The 22,178-nt window shown below is 37.8% G+C and overlaps 1 protein-coding gene across 4 annotated transcripts in view; it reads left to right on the forward strand.

Annotated features, from left to right (window-relative positions):
• The window catches only part of JMY (junction mediating and regulatory protein, p53 cofactor), a 79,342-nt gene that overhangs the window by 13,935 nt on the left and 43,229 nt on the right, over positions 1-22,178 (forward strand). The window lies entirely within an intron of this gene.

The raw sequence follows: 22,178 nt of genomic DNA on the forward strand, positions 1-22,178 counted from the left end.
GAGGCTGGTGGCAGGATGGCAACTTTCCTGATAAATAATTTATGTGGTGGTTTCTCTGCTTGCCATTTAACATCACATGATTCCTGGCCCACCAGATATTTCACAGACGTGTTTCCTCCTTGCTAAAGCAAGACCAACTTGGACAAATACTTTCATAATGTGAGTACTATTGTGTGTGTGTGTGTGTGTGTGTGTGTATGTATGTGTGTGTGTGTATGTGTTGAAGGGAGAAGGTGAGTGGGAGGTTTGGTTTGTCAAACATAACAGTTGTTGTGGTTGAATTAGCAATCTTCATTCCCAAAATCTTAACATGTAACTTTAGTCTCACTGTTCTCCATTGCTGCTTTATTTGGCCTTTTATGGATTGTAGAATATTGTTGGAAGTGGTACTTGAAAGCACAGGGTGGCTTTCCATTGATGGTTAGATGTATGTGTGTTTATTTTTTTGTAATGGGAAATTTCCCTGTGGCTCTTTTTACTACTCATTAATAGGCCAAGATCTGCTCCTCTGAATCTACCCAGTTTCCTTAGTTGTCATAGGAGAAAAATTAAGCTGTATGCGTGAGAGGCATAGGCAGTGAAGACTGAACAATAGTTCTTGGTGCTATTTGTTTTTTGATAGAGGTGGTGAAGTTCATTTGGCTTTTCAGGCTTCTTGTAGGGGACTGTTAATACCAAGTAGCCTTAACACAGAGTATCTAAGTTACTAAAACTGCATAGGAGCAGAGAAGGATTCATTCAGCAAAAAGCTAGATATTTTTGAGTTGTTTTCTTAAGTGTGGGGAATTGCCCTTATGCTTGTCCTTGAATTTTAAATTTTATATAGTTATAATTGCATATAATAGATTTTTCAGACTATAGTGAAGGCTTTGTATAATAGGCTATGAAATAAAAATAGGCCTTGTGAGCTAGACATTTTATAGAGAGTGGTCTTAAGGATAAATGAAGTTCATTTAATGATTTGGGGCTTTATTGTAACTTGTAAGGGTACAGTGAGGGTGATGGCTTGGGGTTTAGTTTATTCAACAAATATTATTAGTGCAATGAAATAATATAGGCACAGGGAGAATACAGTGATAAACAAGAATGGTCATTTTCTTCAGGAAAAAAATTTTAATTAAAATTGGTTACCAAGTCATCCTGCTGCTAACAATTAGTTGAGGTAGGGTACTTTTTAAGAAATGTCTCACTACACTATCTTAATTAGTGCTTAGTGGAAAGAAAACTTATTGAACATGGCTCAGGAAAATCTGTGTTTTTGTCGTAATTGTGATACTAGTTGCTTGACCTTATGCTGTCACTTACCCTCTGTGGGCGTTAATCTCATGTTTGCAGAATGAAATTACAGTCTTCTCTTCCGTAAGGATCCGGGGCAGTTTACAAGCACAGTGTGGCAACTGTTGGGACCTGAGCCACTTGTTTTATGTGCTTGTATCCAGTTTTGGGTCCCTCTGTAGTAAGGTGACTGTCTAGGACATAGCACTTCTAATGTTTCTTCAGGCTTTGAAAAAGCTCTGATTCGTTTTTGAGTACACGAGGGCACTGAAGCAGGCAGGAGTGGTGTTTCTGCCTGTTTTTTGTATTTGTTTGCTAGTCCTCACTTTGTTCATTACCATTACTTGAGGGTTTTTTTTGTGTGTGCTTTTCCCTATGAACTTTATTGTTATAACTGCTTTCCCATCACTTTTTTGATAACTTGCTAAAGTTACATTACAAAACCAATGTTTAATTACTAAAATTATTTCTGAAAGCCATTCTTCCTCTTCACCTTGCTATCTGAGTCTGTTCCCTCTTTACTGACTCTTAACAGGGTAATAACTGGGGCAACCAATATGTAGAGATGTATGTGAGGCTCTAGTTTTTTTAAAATTGATTAATTAGTTAATTTATTTGTTTGGCTGCGTTGGGTTTTCGTTGCTGTGCACAGGCTTTCTCTAGTTGTGGTTAGCAGGGGCTACTCTTTGCGCTGTATGGGCTTCTCATTCTGCTGGCTTCTCGTTGTGGAGCATGGGCTCTAGGCGGGTGGGCTTCAGTAGTTGCAGCATGTGTGCTCAGTAGTTGAGCACGCAAGGTCAGTAGTTGTGGCGCACGGTCTTGGTTGCTCCGTGGCATGTGGGATCTTCCCGGAACAGGGCTCGAACCCATGTCCCCTGCATTGGCAGGCAGATTCTCAACCACTGTGCGACCAGGGAAGTCCTGAGGCTCTAGTTTTTAATGATCACAATAACTAACTTTTATTGAATGCTTCCTGTGGGTCAAGCACTGTGTAGAGGTATTTAAATATTGATACATTAAGTTAGCATGTTGATAGGAGTTAAGAGGTAGGGTTCAAGCGAGTTTGAGTGCTGGCTCCTCCACTGATAGCTTTATGTATCTGGGCCCGCCTAATTCTCTCAGTGCCTTAGCTTCCTCATCTGTAAAATGAGGAGAATAATACTGCTGCCTCATAGAGTGATTTAAAAGTAGCTTTTATGTCAGGTACTTAGAACAGTGCCATTTACTCAATAAACACTTGATAAATGTTAACTCTTATTAATATTAATCTTCATGTCAACCTAAGAGATAGGGATTTTACAGTAGAGGAAACAGGTTCAAAGAGATTAGATAAACTTGCCTAAGATAACTTATCTGTGTAAGAGAACCAGATTCAAATCCATGCCTGATTCCAGCTGGTTTTCTTAACCACTAGACTATCTTCACCCCTGTAGAAAGGGAATAAGGCTAACTGATAAACTTAAGTCTTTGTCAAATTGAAATACATGGTTAATGTCTCATCATTGGACAGAAATATTAACAGTGTCTGGCTGATGACTTTTTTTGGGCCTTTGTCAAATTGAAATACATGGTTAATGTCTCATCATTGGACAGAAACATTAACAGTGTTTGGCTGATGACTGTTTTTGGAAAACCTTGATTATGTACATATACTGTAATCAACAATGTTGTCTGTCATTGGAGAACATTGTAATCCCAGAGGAGGTGAATTTAAATTTGTGCATGTATGGTACATAAAACCCTAATGTGAGACAGAATGCATATGTCTTTCTTATACAGACTCATAAAAATAATTTTCCTGTAACCACAGAAAGAATAAATGTTACACTGATGTTTAAATATCTGTTGTAAGTTCTGTTCTATATTAAGCTAGCTAAGGGTGAGTTGGTTTCGATGATGTGATAATAGCTTACTTTCAAGAAAATTTATTTTCTCCTCCAAACATTTCCTGATACTTTTTCCCCCCACAGTAGAAATAGGGAATTTGGTGTATTCTAAGGTAAGACCTGAAATCTACCTCGTTTCTCATGCTATTTATTCCCATTTCAAACAATTGGTACATAACTTTGAATAGTTAATATTGTACTCCCCTTCCCCTCATAACTACTAAATAATTATCTTATTTTTCTGGCTAGGCAGAGGAGGAAGGCAGTTAAGGATGTTAACTCTCTTGATTTATTTTCAGTTGGAAATCCTGCCTCCTTTTTTTCCCTTTTATATTAGGTGGTGTGAATTTGGGTATTGGGGTTGCCAGATGAAAATGAAAGGTTATGACAAGTAGGGTTAGAGAAAGGGAGTTTGGGATTGACATGTACACACTGCTATATTTAATATAGATAACCAACAAAGATCTACTGTATAGCACAGGGAACTCTGCTCAATACTCTGTAATAACCTAAATGGGAAAAGAATTTGAAGAATAGATACATGTACTATATGTATAACTGAATCACTTTGCTGTACACCCGAAACTAACACAACATTGTTAATCAACTATACTCCAATATAAAATAAAAATTAAAAAAAAAAAAGAAATGGAAGATTAAGAGAGGAAGGGACAAGAATTAACTTTAGCAATATCTGAACATGCATTATTTTGGTAAAAGGAAATTATGTGCCAGCTCACAGTGAAGCCTGTCGAGGTGCTTGATTTTTGTAAACAGTGTGTTAAAAGGTCTCTGGCTCCCTGGAGGGCCTTGGAGTTGGCTCTTGAGCAGGTTTTGCTCTATATGTTGAGTCTTATGAGACCTAAAACTTGAAGGAAAAAAACCCTATTATTTATTTATTTTTATTGAGGTATAGTTGATTTTCAATATTATATTAGTTTCAGGTGTACAACATAGTGATTCAAAATTTTTGTAGATTATACTCCATCTAAAGTTACTGCAGGACTTCCCTGGTGGCACAGTGGTTAAGAATCTGCCTGCCAGTGCAGGGGACATAGGTTCGATCCCTGGTCCGAGAAGATCCCACAGGCCATGGAGCAACTAAGCCCATGCGCCACAACTACTGAGCCTGCGCTCTAGAGCCTGCGAGCCACAACTACTGAGCCCACGTGCCACAACTATTGAGGCCCGCGCACCTAGAGCCCGTGCTCCGCAACAAGAGAAGCCACCACAATGAGAAGCCTGCACACTGCGACGAAGAGTAGCCCCCACTCGCCACAATTAGAGAAAGCCCGTGTGCAGCAACAAAGACCCAATGCAGCCAAAAATAAATAAATAAATTTATATATAAAACAAAAATTTACTGTAAAATATTAGCTATATTCCCTTTGCTGTACAGTATATCCTTGTAGCTTATTTACTTTATACATAATACTTTGTCCCTTTTAATCCCCTTACCTCTATTTCCCATCCCCCTTTCCCTCTCCCCACTGGTAACCACTAGTTCTCTATATCTCAGAGTCTGTTTCTTTTTTTTTGTTATGTTCATTCCTTTGTTTTATTTTTTAGACTCCATATATATGTGATATCATACCGTGTTTGTCTTCTCTGAGTTGTTTTACTAAGCATTAATACCCTCCAGGTCCATCCATGTTGTTGCAAATGGCAAAATTTCATTTTTTGTAATGGCTGAGTATTATTCCATTGTATATATATTTCATCGTATTTTCAGTCTTCCTAGACCCAGAAGATTGGTCTCATTCACGTAAGGGAAAGGTGATAGACTGGTTATGAGTAGGGACACATAAGGTAGTGGTTAAGAGCTTGAGTTAAGCTGCGGAGGATTCACTTCTATCTTTCACCAGCTACCTAACTTTAGGCAAGTTCTGGTTCTTTGCCTCTGGTTCTTTGTAAAATGGCATAATAGTTATACCTACATCACTGTGTTATATGTACATACTGATTTGTAAATGCGTACTGATTCAGAAATGTTAAATATGAATTTTAGAACTGAAGAACTATGGAGTCATTCATGCATTGGTTACTGTTTTCTCATGTTGCTCCTACACCCACTTTAGTTTAATCTCACTATTTCATCCTTGGACTATTTCAAGGATGAAAATATTGAAACTATTCAATATTTTGACTAGTTTGGATGGATGGACTATTTCATCTCACTATTTCATCCTTAGCTCTCCTTCAGTGTCTTCCTTGCATTGTAGCCTTTGTATACCTTGCTCCCAAACTATTTTATGATGTGGACCATTTTTAAAGTTTTTATTGAATTTGTTACAATGTTGCTTCTGTTTTATGTTTTGGTTTTTTGGCCCGGCGGCATGTGGGATCCTAGCTCCCCGACCAGGGATCGAACTCGCACCCCCTGCATTGGAAGGCAAAGTCTTAACCACTGGACCACCAGGGAAGTCCCCCAAACTATTTTAAAGCATTACTTTGCATATCTTCATATCCAGCTCTTTAGCTGTAACATACACACACCAAACCAAACTCTTCCATTGCTTACCATTGTCCTGTGAACAGATTCCAAATTCCTGACATTCAGAGTCATGCATATTTTGGTTAGCTTGCCAGTCTCTTATCTCTTTCTCTGCTCTACGTGAACCTTTCATTATTCTAGTCAAGCTCTTTTACCCATTATTCACTGAACTCACTGTACACCATGCTCCATTGTATAGGACACCCACCCCACCCATGTTGTCCTTTTTTGTCTTAAGTTCCACCCTTCTTTCCAGGGCCAGGTCAGGTGCCCTTCCTGAAGAAAGTCATTTCTGACCACTGTCAGAAACCAGAGGACTTGCTGTCAGAAATTTAGAGATCAGAGAGGCCTTACGTTACATACGGTTCATATCATCCATAACTGCTGCCCTGGTTTTTCTCCTTATGGACCCCTTTTACCCTTTAAAATGCATTTAACCAGGAGACAGAGATGGGTTTTGTTGTTATTCTTTTCTAATGCCTGAATTCCCCAGTGTTTCTGTACACAGCAGGTGCTCGGTAGATGTTCTTTGATATGTTATAAAGCTGGTTTCTGTGTATGATATGTATACATGTACCTAACATTTTAATTAAAGGTGTCTCCTCCCCAGGAGTAAAATGAAATCAAATTTGCCACTCACCTATGAAGTAAAGAATCTGAAAACCAATTTTTAAAATATCAGAATGGGTCATTACTGTCAGTAGCCCTTACACTTTCTAAAATTGGATTTCAGCATTAACAGTTGTTGACAATTAATCAGTGATTAACATAGAAATAACAAAAATGATTCAAACAAGAACAGAGTTGAGCAGTGCTTTGTGAATGTGGAAAATGTGTGTGGCATTGGTCCTTACTTGACAGTTGGGGAAACAAGTCACCTAGACCTAAGGGCAGTTCCTAGGGCCACAGATCCAATTTCATTGCTGGGATAGGCCTCTCCCATCTGAGCACCTCATTGCTAGTCTTGAGTCACCCTTTTCCACAAACAAATAATTGTTTGCATGTCTTAATAATTAATGATGATATTATTTGTAGATTTTTATGTTGCTTCTTAAACATCTTTTTTTTTTTGGCTCTGTTGGGTCTTCGTTGCTGGGCGCGGGCTTTCTCTAGTTACTGCGAGCGGGGGCTACTCTTTGTTGCGGTGCGCGCGCTTCTCATTGCGTTGGCTTCTCTTGCTGCGGAGCACGGGCTCTAGGCACGAGGGCTTCAGTAGTTGTGGCTTGCGGGCCCCTAGAGCTCATGGGGGACGTCAGTAGTTGCGGAGCGTGGACTCAGTAGTTGTGGCGCACGGACTTAGTTGTCCGTGGTATGTGGGATCTTCCTGGACCAGGGATCGAACCCATGTCCCCTGCATTGGCAGGCGGATTCTTAACCACTGCACCACCAGGGAAGTCCTAAACATCTTTTTTTTTTTTTTTTTTTTTTTCATGGCTGTACTGCGAGGCATGTGTGATCTTAGTTTCCAGACCAGAGATCGAACCCGCGCCCTGTGCAGTGGAAGCACAGAGTCTTTAATCACTGGGCCACCAGGAAAGTCCCTTAACATCTTAATTAAGGGGAAAAAATGAGGCACTGTATGGGGTTTGACACATTAAAGTAGGAAGAAAGTTATAAAACTCTGCTCAGGAGAGAGTTTAGCTTCTAAATTTTATACCTAGGACTTCAGAAATTATTCTAGATCTTCAAGGATAGTGGCAGTCCTATAATCCTGAAGTCAGAAAGAGGACTATAGAACTAACTCTGATTGGCATGGTACAGGATGGGGACTCCACGGTTAAGCACAGGAGGTGCATTCTTTTTCTCTCCTGTATTTGTAACTTTTCACTGGGTTAGAAGCCAAGTTGAATAGGACTAGGGAAGGGAGTAAATGGCACAAGGTAGTTTTGTACTTTATCTGTTGCAGTGGTTATGGGGAGTCTTGAAAGAAATTATTTAAAAGCTGTTGTCACTGCCTCCTTTAACAACCTGATGAAAGTTGTGGATCCTTGCCCTAGAGAAATTTTGCAATAAGCAGAGCTTTGTTTCAAAAATCAGTGTAGGTTAAAAGCTTAGTTTTTATCAGGTTAGATCAGGGGAGGCAAAAAAGGTGTCCATTAGGAAAGCTAGAAAGAAGGGTAGGGGAGAAGTGTTCTACTTATTAGGCTAATATATTTAATTAATGCTTTATATAATTCTGCTTCATTTTCTTTTAAGTGAATCAGTAAAGCACAATAACTTTCTAAAATTGCATCAGAGATGTGTCAGATTTGGAAACAAATAATTCAGCTCTTTACTTTCAGCCCCTGTTCCCGCCTGTCCTCCTTTCCTCTGCATCCTGTAGTGAGCATCTCTATATTGTATAGGGTGCAGTTGAGCCCTTCTGAAATCATCCTTTGCAGGCATGTTGTATTCTCAGATCCATCTGCATTCTGACTCCATTTGTGTCCATCAATGAATCTTCTCAAATTAGCAAACAGCATTTTCTCCATTTTAAATTCAGGTCTTCCCTGTACATCCCAAACATCCTTAATCCTAAGCAAGCTGTCTCTCTTTCCAATTTCTTTGTACTCTTTCTTGTGTGTATTATTTATAGCACCTTTTACATTTCACAGTTCATAACCTGCAAATAGCCACAGTTCAGTTTATTTAGTCCCTGGATTTAGTCAGCTTTGGTTAGCAAAATAGAAAACTAAATACGTTACTATAACAGGTTGTGATTATATTTTACAGTTGAATTCTTTTATCAGAGATTATAGGAAATGGTTTAGACTAAACAGTCTAATGCTTAGTAAATTGCATCTTTTGACATTTTAAAATACATTTCCTTTAAGATTATTTTCGGATCCATAGATTAAAATAGATTGCCAGTTGAAGCTATAATTGGTTTTTAGGTAATCGAATGTTAGAAAAACATGAAACTTTATAGCAAAGAAGACAAATTAATAAATTAGCAGTGTTAGGTGAGATGCCTTGAGCTTCTCTGCAGGAGTATTAAGTTTAGTTGGTTCATAATAGCTTTGCAGAAGTACTGCTCTGTTGATCAAAGGCATTTGGGAAATAAATAAATGTTAATATTTGAATAGAATAACTGATTTTCTTTCTTGTGGTTGCATGTCTGTGTAGAGTCTTATTATGATTTAATTAACAAGCATATAGTGACTTGATGTTTTTGTGTTGGTACAAAATAGTATCTGAACTGTTTGGTGCGTTATATTTACTTCAGTGTCTCTGTGAGAAGAGGTCAAAGAAGCTTAGTATTTGAGGATTGTCTTACTGATGAATCCTGTCATTTGAGTGCTTGTAAATGGCTCGGGGAAATTTATTATTGAGAGACGTTGCTACCATGTTGGGTTTTTCCTCATTCTTTTAACAGTTTCGCTATTCCTAGGACTCGGTAGAAAATCAACGTAAATGTTCCATTTTCAAGTGGAATAAAAAATAAAGGGCTTCTGTGAATGTACATTTTCTTGCAAGGAGAGAATTACTGCCTTTATTAAAACTATAAAAAGATAGTTTAGGGAATTCCCTGGAGGTCCAGTGGCTAGGACTCCGTGCTTTCACTGCTGAGGGTTCGGGTTCAATCTCTGGTTGGGGAACTAAGATCCCACAAGCTGCAAGGCGTGGCCAAAAAAAAAAAAAAAGTTCATAATTCATTGTAAAGATTACCATTGTTTTGCTGCTATTATACACTCACCTCACCCCCACCCCCCCATTTTCTTGTCCTGTTCTTCCTTAATCTGGTTATTTTATTTCTGATGTGCTGCAGCCTTGGTGTTAAGCTATGGTGGAGGTGAGCACCTTTGCCACAAGTTAGAACTGATTTCTGGGACTTGAGAAGAGTGTCGTGATTAGAAATTGATTATTCACACAGCTCCTATTACTTTCATAATCCTCCTTTTCAATTGTAGCTTAAAATAGATGACTTAACACATGACTTAGCTACTTATGAATAATAAGTAGGTGAGCAAAGGAAGAGAAGCATGTATCATTTTTATATTTCTCATACTTTAGTAAAAGTTATATGTGTAGTTTTGGATATTAGGGCAAAGAGGATAATTTAATTTTCCTTTTTTGATGTGTAAGCCAGGATACTTTTGGGGTGGGAAAGTAAAGAAGAAATAGAGTATAAGACTTTCCTTTTAAAAAAAGAGTGTATTTACTTGATAGATCATGACTGAAAAGTGGAATGTAAACCCAACTCCTTCCCCCATCTCCTCATCTCTTCAGAGGCACCTCAGAGGCAGTCACCCATAAGTTTCTTGTGTGTCTTGCAGATTCAGTTACATGTACAAAGACATAGAGTATATATATGTCCTATTTTCCGCATTTAAACAACTCAGATGGTAGCATGTTATATACATCTTGTTTTTTTTTTTTTCTCTTAATAAACAGTATTTCTTCCAGTTGCTAGATAATGCTCCATTGAATTGACTTGGTTTGATATATAGGTTTTTCCTGATCTTTTGCTGTTGAAATAGCATATCTTTTCCCACATGTGCATGTATATCTACAGGATAAAATTCTGTAAGAGGAATTGCTGGGTCAAAGAGAAATATGCATTTTATTAAAATTGCTTTCTGTAGAGGACGTATCAATTTACACTTTTTCAAACAAAAGGAGGAGGTTGCTATTTGTTTCTGTATCCTTTTAAACACAAGACTGTATTTTCAAAACCTTTCGATCTTTTTTTAAAGTTTTTTTTTATTTTATTTATTTATTTTTGGCTGTGTTGGGTCTTCGTTTCTGTGCGAGGGCTTTCTCTAGTTGTGGCAAGCGGGGGCCACTCTTCATCGCAGTGCGTAGGCCTCTCACTGTCGCGGCCTCTCCCGTTGCGGAGCACAGGCTCCAGACGCACAGGCTCAGTAGGTGTGGCTCACGGGCCCAGTTGCTCCGCGGCATGTGGGATCTTCCCGGTCCAGGGCTCGAACCCGTGTCCCCTGCATTGGCAGGCAGATTCTCAACCACTGCGCCACCAGGGAAGCCCAAACCTTTTGATCTTATCCATGAAAAGTTTCAGTTTGTAATTTATTTTGAGGTATGAATGAGTCTTCATTTGTTCAGGAGTAATTTCTGTGAACTCATTGATTCCATTTTTTACCTATTTGTTGTTTGGTTTGTTTTGATCTTGGAAATTGTCTATATTGCAAATATTTTTCCCATTGTTATTTGTTTCTTGATTTAGTTTTTTTTGTCTGTAGCCAGATGATTTTGTTGTTTGCATTTAAATTGTTGACACTGCTTTAATTTATTTTGGTGTAAGGAATAATGTGGGAATCCAACTTTTTTTTATTCCTGACTAAATGACAATTATCACAAACATTTCTTGAATGATTCATGCTTATTGTGCAGTAAACTTTCATATATCTGAACACTTTACTACTTCATTGTACTTGGTGCTTATATTAAATATTTATACTACCTGGTAGGCCATTGCCTTTCTCCACAATTACTCTTTATAAAAAAATTGGGGTGGGGGGGCACTTCATTGGCGGTACAGTGGTTAAGACTCCATGCTTCCAATGCAGGGGGCACGGGTTTGATCCCTGGTTGGGGAACTGTTAGATCCCACATGCCTCACAGCACAGCCAAAAAAAAAATTATTTTTTTTGCTATTTTATTCTCTTATTTTTCCATGTAAACTTTATTTTTTAACATCGTTACTGGAGTATAATTGCTTTACAATGGTGTGTTAGTTTCTGCTATTCACTGCTATAACAAAGTGAATCAGCTATGTATATATATACATCCCCATATCTCTTCCTTCTTACATCTCCTTCCCACCCTCCCTATCCCACACCTCTAGGTGGACACAAAGCACTGAGCTGATCTCCCTGTACTATGCGGCTGCTTCCCACTCGCTATCTATTTTACATTTGGTAGTGTATATATGTCAATGCCACTCTCTCACTTTGTCCCAGCTTACCCTCCCTCCTCCCTGTGTCCTCATGTCCATTCTCTATGTCTGCGTCTTTATTCCTGCCCTGCCCCTAGGTTCTTCAGAACCTTTTTTTTTTAGATTCCATATATATGTGTTAGCATACTGTATTTGTTTTTCTCTTTCTGACTTACTTCACTCTGTATGACAGACTCTAGGCCCATCCACCTTGCTACAAATGACCCAATTTCGTTTCTTTTTATGGCTGAGTAATATTCCATTGTATATATGTGCCACATCTTCTTTATTCATTCACCTGTCGATGGACACTTAGGTTGCTTCCATGTCCTGGCTATTGTAAATAGAGCTGCAGTGAACATTGTGGTACATGACTCTTTTTGAATTATGGTTTTCTCAGGGTATATGCCCAGTAGTGGGATTGCTGGGTCGTATGGTAGTTCTATTTGTAGTTTTTTGAGGAACCTCCATGCTGTTCTCCATAGTGGCTGTATCAATTTACATTCCCACCAACAGTGCAAGAGGGTTCCCTTTTCTCCACACCCTCTCCAGCATTTATTGTTGTAGATTTTTTGATGATTGCCATTCTGACTGGTGTGAGGTGATACCTCATTGTAGTTTTGATTTGCATTTCTCTAATGATTAATGATGTTGAGCATTCTTTCATATGTTTGTTGGCAATCTGTATATCTTCTTTGGAGAAATGTCTATTTAGGTCTTCTGCCCGTTTGGATTGGGTTGTTTGTTTGTTTGATATTGAGCTGCATGAGCTGCCTGTTTATTTTGGAGATTAATCCTTTGTCAGTTGCTTCATTTGCAAATATTTTCTCCCATTCTGAGGGTTGTCTTTTCATCTTGTTTATGGTTAACTGTGCAAAAGCTTTTAAGTTTCATTAGGTCCCATTTGTTTATTTTTGTTTTTATTTCCATTTCTCTAGGAGGTGGGTCAAAAAGGGTCTTGCTGTGATTTATGTCATAGAGTGTTCTGCTTATGTTTTCCTCTAAGAGTTTTATAGTATCTGGCCTTACATTTAGGTCTTTAATCCATTTTGAGTTTATTTTTGTGTATGGTGTTAGGAAGTGAAGTGTTCTAATTTCATTCTTTTACATGTAGCTGTCCCGTTCTCCCAGCACCACTTATTGAAGAGGCTGTCTTTTCTCCTTTGTATATTCTTGCCTCTTTTATCAAAGGTAAGGTGACCATATGTGTGTGGGTTTATCTGTGGGCTTTCTATCCTGTTCCACTGATGTATATTTCTGGTTTTGTTCCAGTACCATACTGTCTTGATTACTGTCGCTTTGTAGTGTAGTCTGAATTCCGGGAGCCTGATTCCTCCAGCTGCATTTTTCTTTCTCAAGATTGCTTTGGCTATTCGGGGTCTTTTGTGTTTCCATACAAATTGTGAATTCTTTTGTTCTAGTTCTGTGAAAAATGCCATTGGTCGTTTGATACGCATTGCATTGAATCTGTAGATTGCTTTGGGTAGTATAGTCATTTTCACAATGTTGATTTTTCCAACCCAAGAACACAGTATATATCTCCATATGTTTGTATCACCTTTAATTTCTTTCATCAGTGTCTTATAGTTTTCTGCATATAGGTCTTTTGTCTCCTTAGGTAGGTTTATTTCTAGATTTTGTATTCTTTTTGTTGCAGTGGTAAATGGGAGTGTTTCTTTAATTTCTCTTTCAGATTTTTCATCATTAGTGGGTGTATAAGAATGCAAGAGATTTCTGTGCATTAATTTTGTATCCTGCTACTTTACCAAATGCATTGATTAGCTCTAGTAGTTTTCTGGTAGCATCTTTAGGATTCTCTACGTATAGTATCATGTCATCTGCGAACAGTGACAGTTTTACTTCTTTTCCAATTTGGATTCCTTTTATTTCTTTTTCTTCTCTGATTGCTGTGGCTAACACTTCCAGAACTATGTTGAATAATAGTGGTGAGAATGGGCAACCTTGTCTTGTTCCTGATGGTTTCAGTTTTTCACCACTGAGAACGATGTTGGCTGTGGGTTTGTCATATATGGCCTTTTTTATGTTGAGGTAAGTTCCCTCTATGTCTACTTTCTGGAGGGTTTTTATCATAAATGGGTGTTGAATTTTGTCGAAAGCTTTTTCTGCATCTGTTGAGATGATCGTATGGTTTTTCTCCTTCAATTTGTTAATATGGTGTATCACATTGATTGATTTGCGTATATTGAAGAATCCTTGCATTCCTGGGATAAACCCCACTTGATCATGGTGTACGATCCTTTTAATGTGCTGTTGGATTCTGTTTGCTAGTATTTTGTTGAGGATTTTTGCATCTATGCTCATCAGTGACATTGGCCTGTAGTTTTCTTTCTTTGTGACATCTTTGTCTGGTTTTGGTATCAGGGTGATGGTGGCCTTGTAGAATGAGTTTGGGAGTGTTCCTCCCTCTGCTATACTTTGGAAGAGTTTTGAGAAGAATAGCTGTTAGCTCTTCTCTAAATGCTAGAATTTGCCTGTGAAGCCATCTGGTCCTGGGCTTTTGTTTGTTGGAAGATTTTTAATGACAGTTTCAATTTCAGTGCTTGTGATTGGTCTGTTTATATTTTCTATTTCTTCCTGGTTCAGTCTTGGAAGGTTGTGCATTTCTAAGAATTTGTCCATTTCTTCCAGGTTGTCCATTTTATTGGCATAGAGTTGCTTGTAGTAATCTCTCATGATCCTTTTTGTATTTCTGCAGTGTCAGTTGTTACTTCTCCTTTTTCATTATTGACTTGAGTCTTCTCCCTTTTTTTCTTGATGAGTCTGGCTAATGGTTTATCAATCTTGTTTATCTTCTCAAAGAACCAGCTTTTAGTTTTATTGATCTTTGCTATCGTTTCCTTCATTTCTTTTTCATTTATTTCTTATCTCATCTTTATGATTTCTTTCCTTCTGCTAACTTTGGGGTGTTTTTTTTGGTTCTTCTTTCTCTAATTGCTTTAAGTGTAAGGTTAGGTTGTTTATTTGAGATGTTTCTTGTTTATTGAGGTAAGATTGTATTGCTATAAACTTCCCTCTTAGAACTGCTTTTGCTGCATCCCATAGGTGTTGGGTTGTCGTGTTTTCATTGTCATTTCTTTCTAGGAATTTTTTGATTTCCTCAGTCATCTCTTGGTTATAAAGTAGTGTATTGTTTAGCCTCCATGTGTTTGTATTTTTTACAGATGTTTTCCTGTAATTGATATCTAGTCTCATAGCGTTTTGATCGGGAAAGATACTTGACACGATTTCAGTTTTCTTAAATTTACCAAGGCTTGATTTGTGACCCAAGATATGATATATCCTGGAGAATGTTCCATGAGCACTTGAGAAGAAAGTGTAATATGCTGTTTTTGGACAGAATGTCCTATAAATATGAGTTAAGTCCATCTTGTTTCTTGTATCATTTAAAGCTTTTGTTTCCTTATTTATTTTCATTTTGGATGATCTGTCCATTGGTGAAAGTGGTGTGTTAAAGTCCCCTACTATTATTGTGTTACTGTCAATTTCCCCTTTTATGGCTGTTAGCATTTGCCGTATGTATCGAGGTGCTCCTATGTTGGGTGCATAAATATTTACAATTGTTATATTTCTTGGATTGATCCCTTGATCATTATGTAGTGTCCTCCTTTGTCTCTTGTAATAGTCTTTAAAGTCTATTTTGTCTGATAAGACAATTGCTACTCCAGCTTTCTTTTGATTTCCATTTGCATGGAATATCTTTTTCCATCCCCTCACTTTCAGTCTGTATGGGTCTTTAGGTCTGAAGTGGGTCTCTTGTAGACAGCATATGTATGGGTCTTGTTTTTGTTTCCATTCAGCCAGCCTGTGTCTTTTGGTTGGAGCATTTAATCCATTTACATTTAAGGTAATTATAGATATGTATGTTCCTATTACCATTTTCTTAATTGTTTTGGGTTTGTTATTGTAAGTCTTTTCTTTCTCTTGTGTTTCCTGCCTAGAGAAGTTCCTTTAGCATTTGTTGTGGAGCTGGGTTGGTGGTGCTGAATTCTCTCAGCTTTTGTTTATCTGTAAAGGTTTAATTTCTCCGTCGAATCTGAATGAGATCCTTGCTGGGTAGAGTAATCTTTGTTGTAGGTTTTTCCCTTTCATCACTTTAAATATGTCCTGCCACTCCCTTCTGGCTTGCAGAGTTTCTGTTGAAAGATCAGCTGTTAACCTTTTGGGGATTCCCTTGTATGTTAATTATTGCTTTTCCCTTGCTGCTTTTAATATTTTTCTCTGTATTTAATTTTTGATAGTTTGATTAATATGTGTCTTGGCGTGTTTCTCCTTGGATTTATCCTGTATGGGACTCTCTGTGCTTCTTGGACTTGATTATTTCCTTACCCATATTACAGAAGTTTTCAACTATAATCTCTTCAAATATTTTCTCAGTCCCTTTCTTTTTCTCTTCTTCTTTTTGGGACCCCAATAATTGGAATATTGGTGCGTTTAATGTTTTCCCACAGGTCTCTGAGATTTGCCTCAATTCTTTTCATTCTTTTCTCTTTATTTTGTTCTGTGGTAGTTATTTTCATTATTTTATCTTCCAGGTCACTTATCCGTTCTTCTGCCTCAGTTATCTGCTATTGATTCCTTTTAGAAAAAATTTTTAATTTCATTTATTGTGGTGTTCATCATTGTTTGCTATTTAGTTCTTCTAGGCCCTTGTTAAACATTTCTTGTGTTTTCTCCATTCTATTTCCAAGATTTTAGATCATTACTGTCATTACTCTGAATTCTTTTTCAGGTAGACTGCCTATTTCCTCTTCATTTGTTCGGTCTGGTGGGTTTTTACCTTGCTCCTTCATCTGCTGCGTATTTCTCTGTTTTCTCATTTTGCTTAACTTACTGTGTTGGGGTCTACGTTTCCCAGGCTGCAGGTTCATAGTTCCCGTTGATTTTGGTGTCTGCTCCCAGAAGGTAAGGTTGGTTCAGTGGGTTGTCTAGACTTCCTGGTGTAGGGGACTGGTGCCTGTGTTCTGGTGGATGAGGCTGGATGTTGTCTTTCTGGTGGGCAAGACCACGTCTGGTGGTGTGTTTTGGGGTGTCTGTGAACTCATGATTTTAGGCAGCCTCTCTGCTAATGGATGGGGTTGTGTTTCTGTCTTGCTAGTTGTTTGGCATAGGGTGTCCAGCACTGTAGCTTGCTGGTCGTTGAGTGGAGCTGGGTCGTAGCGTTGAGATGGAGATCTCTGGGAGAGCTTTTGCCGTTTGATATTATGTGCGGCCGGGAGGTCTCTGGTGGACCATAGTCCTGAACTTGGCTCTCCCACCTCAGAGGCTCAGGCCTGACACCCGGCCAGAGCACCAAGACCCTGTCAGCCACATGGCTCAGAAGAAAAGGGAGACAAGAAAGAAAGAAAAATTAAATAATTAATTAAATAAAATAAAGTCATTAAAATAGAAAAAATTATTTTAAAAAAATAATAGAAAAAAGAAAAGGAAGAGAGCAAGTAAACCAAAAAACAAATCCACCAATGATAACAAGCACTAAAAACTATACTAAAAAGAAACAATGGACAGTCAGAACCCTAGGACAAATGGTAAAAGCAAAGGTATACAGAGAAAATCACACAAAGAAGCATACACATACACACTCACAAAAAGAGAAAAAAGAAAATTATATATATATATATAAATTAAAAAAGGAAGAGAGCAGTGAAATCAGTAAACAAGTCTACCAATGATAATAAGCTGTAAATACTAAAGTAAGATAAACATATAACCAGAAACAAATTAGATGCAGAAAGCAAACCCCAAGTCTACAGTTGCTCCCAAAGTCCACTGCCTAAATTTTGGGATGATTTGTTGTCCATTCAGGTATTCCACAGATGCAGGGTACATCAAGTTGATTGTGGAGATTTAATCCGCTGCTCCTGAGGCTGCTGGGAGAAATTTCCCTTTCTCTTCTTTGTTCACTTAGCTCCTGCAGTTCAGCTTTGGATTTGGTCCCACCTCTGTGGGTAGGTCACCTGAGGGTGTCTTTTGGGAAGTCTGAGGTCTTCTGGCAGTGTTTAGTAGGTGTTCTGTAGGAGTTGTCCCACATGTAGATGTAGTTTTGATGTGTTTGTGAGGAGGAAGGTGATCTCCATATCTTACTCCTCTGCCATCTTGAAGGCACCCCCTCCATGTGAACTTTAAAATTGGCCTTTTCTTGTGCCATGAAAGTGTGAAGAGGTTGTTTTATTACCATGTGAAATTTATAGATTAGTGAGAATTGATATTTTTATTTTTACTCTTCCATTTATTTACTTAGTTTTTTTGTACCTTAACATTTTATTTACATGGCTCTTAAAAGGTTTAAGTTTATTCTTAGGTATTTTTCTGTTTTGTTGCAGATGGAATCCTGGCTGGTTGTTTTGTATTTAATATGAAAGGGGCTGTTGGTTTCTGTGTGTAAATTATAACACCTTACTGAATTCTATTTCTCTTGTGATTTTTCAGTTTATTCTAAGTTGGGATTCTCAATTGCTAGTTTTTAAATTAATAGAATTCTATCAAAAGAACTGGAATATTTTCATGATCATTTCACTGTTTCTTTATAGTAGTAAAAGGCTAAATTATAATTTTTAAAAAAGGAGTAAACACATCAGAATGAAGGGAGTTAATTTGATGATTTTAATGGCCATCGCTTTTATTTTTTGTTTGTTTTCTTATTTTTTGTTTATTCTTATTTATTTATTTATTTAATGTATTTGCCAGGGGTGGGGGGGTGGGTTATTGCTTTTAAACATCCAGTTTCATTGAATGGCCCATGTATTAGAGGTAACATCCTGGCCAGGGCTGGAGGTAAGGCCAGGCTGACTTTGTCTCTTTGTACCCATCTTCTTTTTTTTTTTTTAAACAGGATTTTCTTTTTCTTTTTGTTTTTTTGTTTTTTGTTTTTTTGGCCACTTTGGGTCTTTGTTGCTGCATGCGGGCTTTCTCTCTAGTTGTGGTGAGCAGAGGCTACTCTTGGTTGCAGTGCACGGGCTTCTCATTGCAGTGGCTTGTTGCGGAGCATGGGCTCTAGGTGCTCGGGCTTCAGTAGTTGCAGCATGTGGGCTTCAGTAGTTGCAGCACGCGGGCTGCAGTAGTTGTGGCTCACGGGCTCTAGAGCATAGGCTCAGTAGTTGTAGCATACGGGCTTAGTTGCTCCGCGGCATGTGGGATCTTCCCGGACCAGGGATTGAACCCGTGTCCCCTGCGTTGGCAGGCGGAATCTTAACCACTGCACCACCAGGGAAAGTCCCTGTACTTGTCTTCTAAAGATGAAGATCATTCTGGGGTTGGCTTCAGTAGTAACTTTTTTTCTTAGATTAGCTAAAAATGCTTTAATAGGGAACTGAACCATAGGAAATGGGAGTTTTGGCTTAATTTTAATTGAGCTAAAATAGAATAATACTTAAATAGTAAGAGAAAGAGTGAGAAGGGAAAATGATTTTAGATCCAGGAAAAAAATGTTACATACCATAATTCTACAGTTCTCAGTTTGAAAATGGACTACATAATTTGTATAATTTACAGAGACTCTTGCCTCATGTTGTAGTTAATGTGGCCATATAAGGTGTTTACTGAAGCAGTGCTTCTGAAACTTTGCTGTGCATACTCATCACTCATTCTGATTCTGGGGGTCTGGAGTGGGCTCTGAGGTTCTATATTTCTAACAAGTAATCAGATGATGCTGATCCCAGACCATGCTTCAAGTAACCAGGTACTAAATGACCATGACTTTAATATGGTTATTTAGATAAGTTTAACTTTGTAAACTAAAAATCAAACAGGTCCCATTGATCAAATGCATCATTCTTTTTTTCTACTTCATCATTGGTTTCACTGCTTATTAGAATGTGCTGCCTTTACAGTCTCAATGTGATGTCCTGCTCACTAGTGTGTACCCCCTACCTCAGAGGGCATGGTGACACTCTGCCACCCCTGTCCCCCCATCCAGGATTCAAATATGTGACGCGTTTATTCATGTGATTTCTCCAGACTGGGTTGCTCTTCTTCACCTGTCTAGCACTTCCCATCCTTCAAGACCCAGTTCAAATCCTAGCTTTAGAACATCTTTTTCAGCTGCTTTAGCCCACTATGAACTGTGATTGTCTTCTACAATCAGTATTTTACTTACATGTCTGTTTGTTTCCCTAGTTAGATTGTAGACTTCTTAAAGATAAGGTTTATCTTGGACATTTTGCATTCCCTTCATGACCTCTCCTAATGGATATCTAAAAAACACTTTGGACACAGTGTCTCTGAATCCATAATTTTTGCCTCTAAAAACCTGTTTCTATTCCTGTGTTCTTTGTATCAATGAATATCAAAGATCTAAGGGTAAAGAGAAAATCCACTCTTTCATCAAGTCCTGTTAATTTTATCTCCAAAGCATTTCTTAAATCTTTGCTTTTCTCTTCCTCCAATCTAGGCTTACATGGACTGACCCAGGAGATTATGAACTGATCTATCTGCATCCACTCTGGTGCCCCTTCTCACCACTGTAGTATAACTCAGGTCCATCATGTATGTTAGTGTCTCCAGAATTGTCTTTCATTATGTTCCCTTTCTCTGTTTACTCCAGTTTGTAAACCTTATTTTATGGTATCCAGGGAAATGCCCTTCTGTCTTTCTGACCCAGTCTTCCCTTTACACTTTGCCTAGTTTATCCCTTTTTATCCTTCAGAATAAAAATCAAGATGCCCTTACTTGGGAAAGTATTTATTCCCTAATGCTTCCCTGGAACCAGAGAGGTTTTTGAAGGAAAAACAAAACAACAACAGTCCTTTTATGGCATCTCTTTGCTTTCGGCATAAAGCAAGATCCCACTTGGTCTGGCCTTCTATCTGCATCTGTAAATTATTTATGTGTTATCTGTTGTTAAAATCTCTGATGTTTGAATTGATTCTCTTTCTTCTAGTGGACCTCTATTAAAAACAAACAACAAACAAAACCAACCTACCGAAAACTACTTGTTAACAAAGCAGAAAGATATTGTTTGATTGGACTGATCACCTTAAAACAGTAGGGCTTAACAGGGATGAAAATCAGTGTTAATTGGATATTACGGATTTATTTTTAATGATTCTCGGTTTTATTTAAAAAGTAAAAAGCATGCATACAGTGAAATATAAAACTATGACTTTAAATAGGTTTGCTATCATTTAAAAGTTATTAGACTGTTTTATCACTTTCAGGTTTATAGAAAAATTGAGTAGAAAAGCATTGTGCTTTTGTGTTATATCTAAAAAGTCATCAAACCCAAGCTTACCTAGATTTTCCCCTGTGTTATTTTCTAAGAGTTTTATAACTTTGCATCTTACATTTAGGTCTGTGATCCATTTTGAGTTAATTTTTGTGGAAGGTGTAAGGTCTGTAGATTTCTTTTTCTTTCTTTCGTACGCGAATGTCCGTTTGTTTCGGCACTATTTGTTGCAAAGGCTGATCTCTTCATTGAATTCCCTTTGCTCTTTTGTCAAAAGATTACTTAACTATTTGTGTGTGGGATTACTTTTGGAATCTCTTCCATTGATCTATTCTTTTACCAATACCACACTGTCTTGATTACTGTAGATTTATAGTAACTAGTGAAGTTGAATGGAGGGTGTCAGTCTTTTAACTTTGTTCGTCAATATTGTGTTGGTTATTCTGGATCTTTTGCCTTTCCATATAAACTTGAGAATTCATTTGTTGATATCCACAAAATAACTTGCTGAGACTTTAAATGGCATTGCATTGATCCTATAGATCAAGTTTGGAAGAACTGACACCTTGACAATACTGAGTTTTCCAATCCATATGTGGAATACTTCCATTTAATTTGGGTCTTTGAGTTCTTTCATCAGAGTTGTGTAATTTTCCTCATAGATCCTGTACATAATTAGATTTATACCTGTGTATTTCATTTTTTGAATACTTGTTTGTATGCAGAACTGTGGATTGGGAGGGAGGGTTGTCTGTAAAGTTATATGCTGATTTTTAACTAGGCAGGGGTTGGCGCCCCTAACCCCATATTACAGTTGTTCAAGGGTCAACTGTAATATGTACAACACAATATGATAACCAAAGCAAGAATCTGGGAAAGAGGATAGTAGTGGAAACTTTAGGTATGAGAAAGAATAGCAGAATTTTGTGCTTTTGAGGAGATGAGACTGTCACCAAGTAAATGGGCACCAAGAATAAGTATATAAAATAGTGTCCTGGGAGTTCCTGGCAGTCCAGTGGTAAGCACTCGGTACTTTCACTGCCGTGGGCCTGGGTTCAATCCCTGGGGACTAAGATCCCGCAAGCCATGCAGCATGGCCAAAAATGAATAAATAAAAATAAAATAGTGTCTTGCCACATGGTTCATTCAAAGGTTCTTTAAATTTCAGCTTAAGCTTCCGTGGATAGCCTTTTCTCTCTAACCTGCTCTGAACTAGGTCATAGTTTTTCAGCATCTTCCCACCTCTTATTCTTTCTCTTGGCACCCATTGTTTCATTGTGTTACTTTTATTCTTTACTTTTTAAAAGGTAATAATTTTCATAGCATTTATCACAGTTTGTAATTTTTTAAAACTTTATTTAGTTTGTTTATTTACTACACAGTAAACTCCATGAAGAAAGGAACCATGTTTTTTTTTTAATTTAATTTATTTTTTTATACAACAGGTTCTTATTAGTTACCTATTTT

Source organism: Balaenoptera borealis (genome assembly GCF_965194805.1).
Source record: "Balaenoptera borealis genome assembly, chromosome: 2".
In the NCBI taxonomy this organism is placed as follows: Eukaryota; Metazoa; Chordata; class Mammalia; order Artiodactyla; family Balaenopteridae; genus Balaenoptera; species Balaenoptera borealis.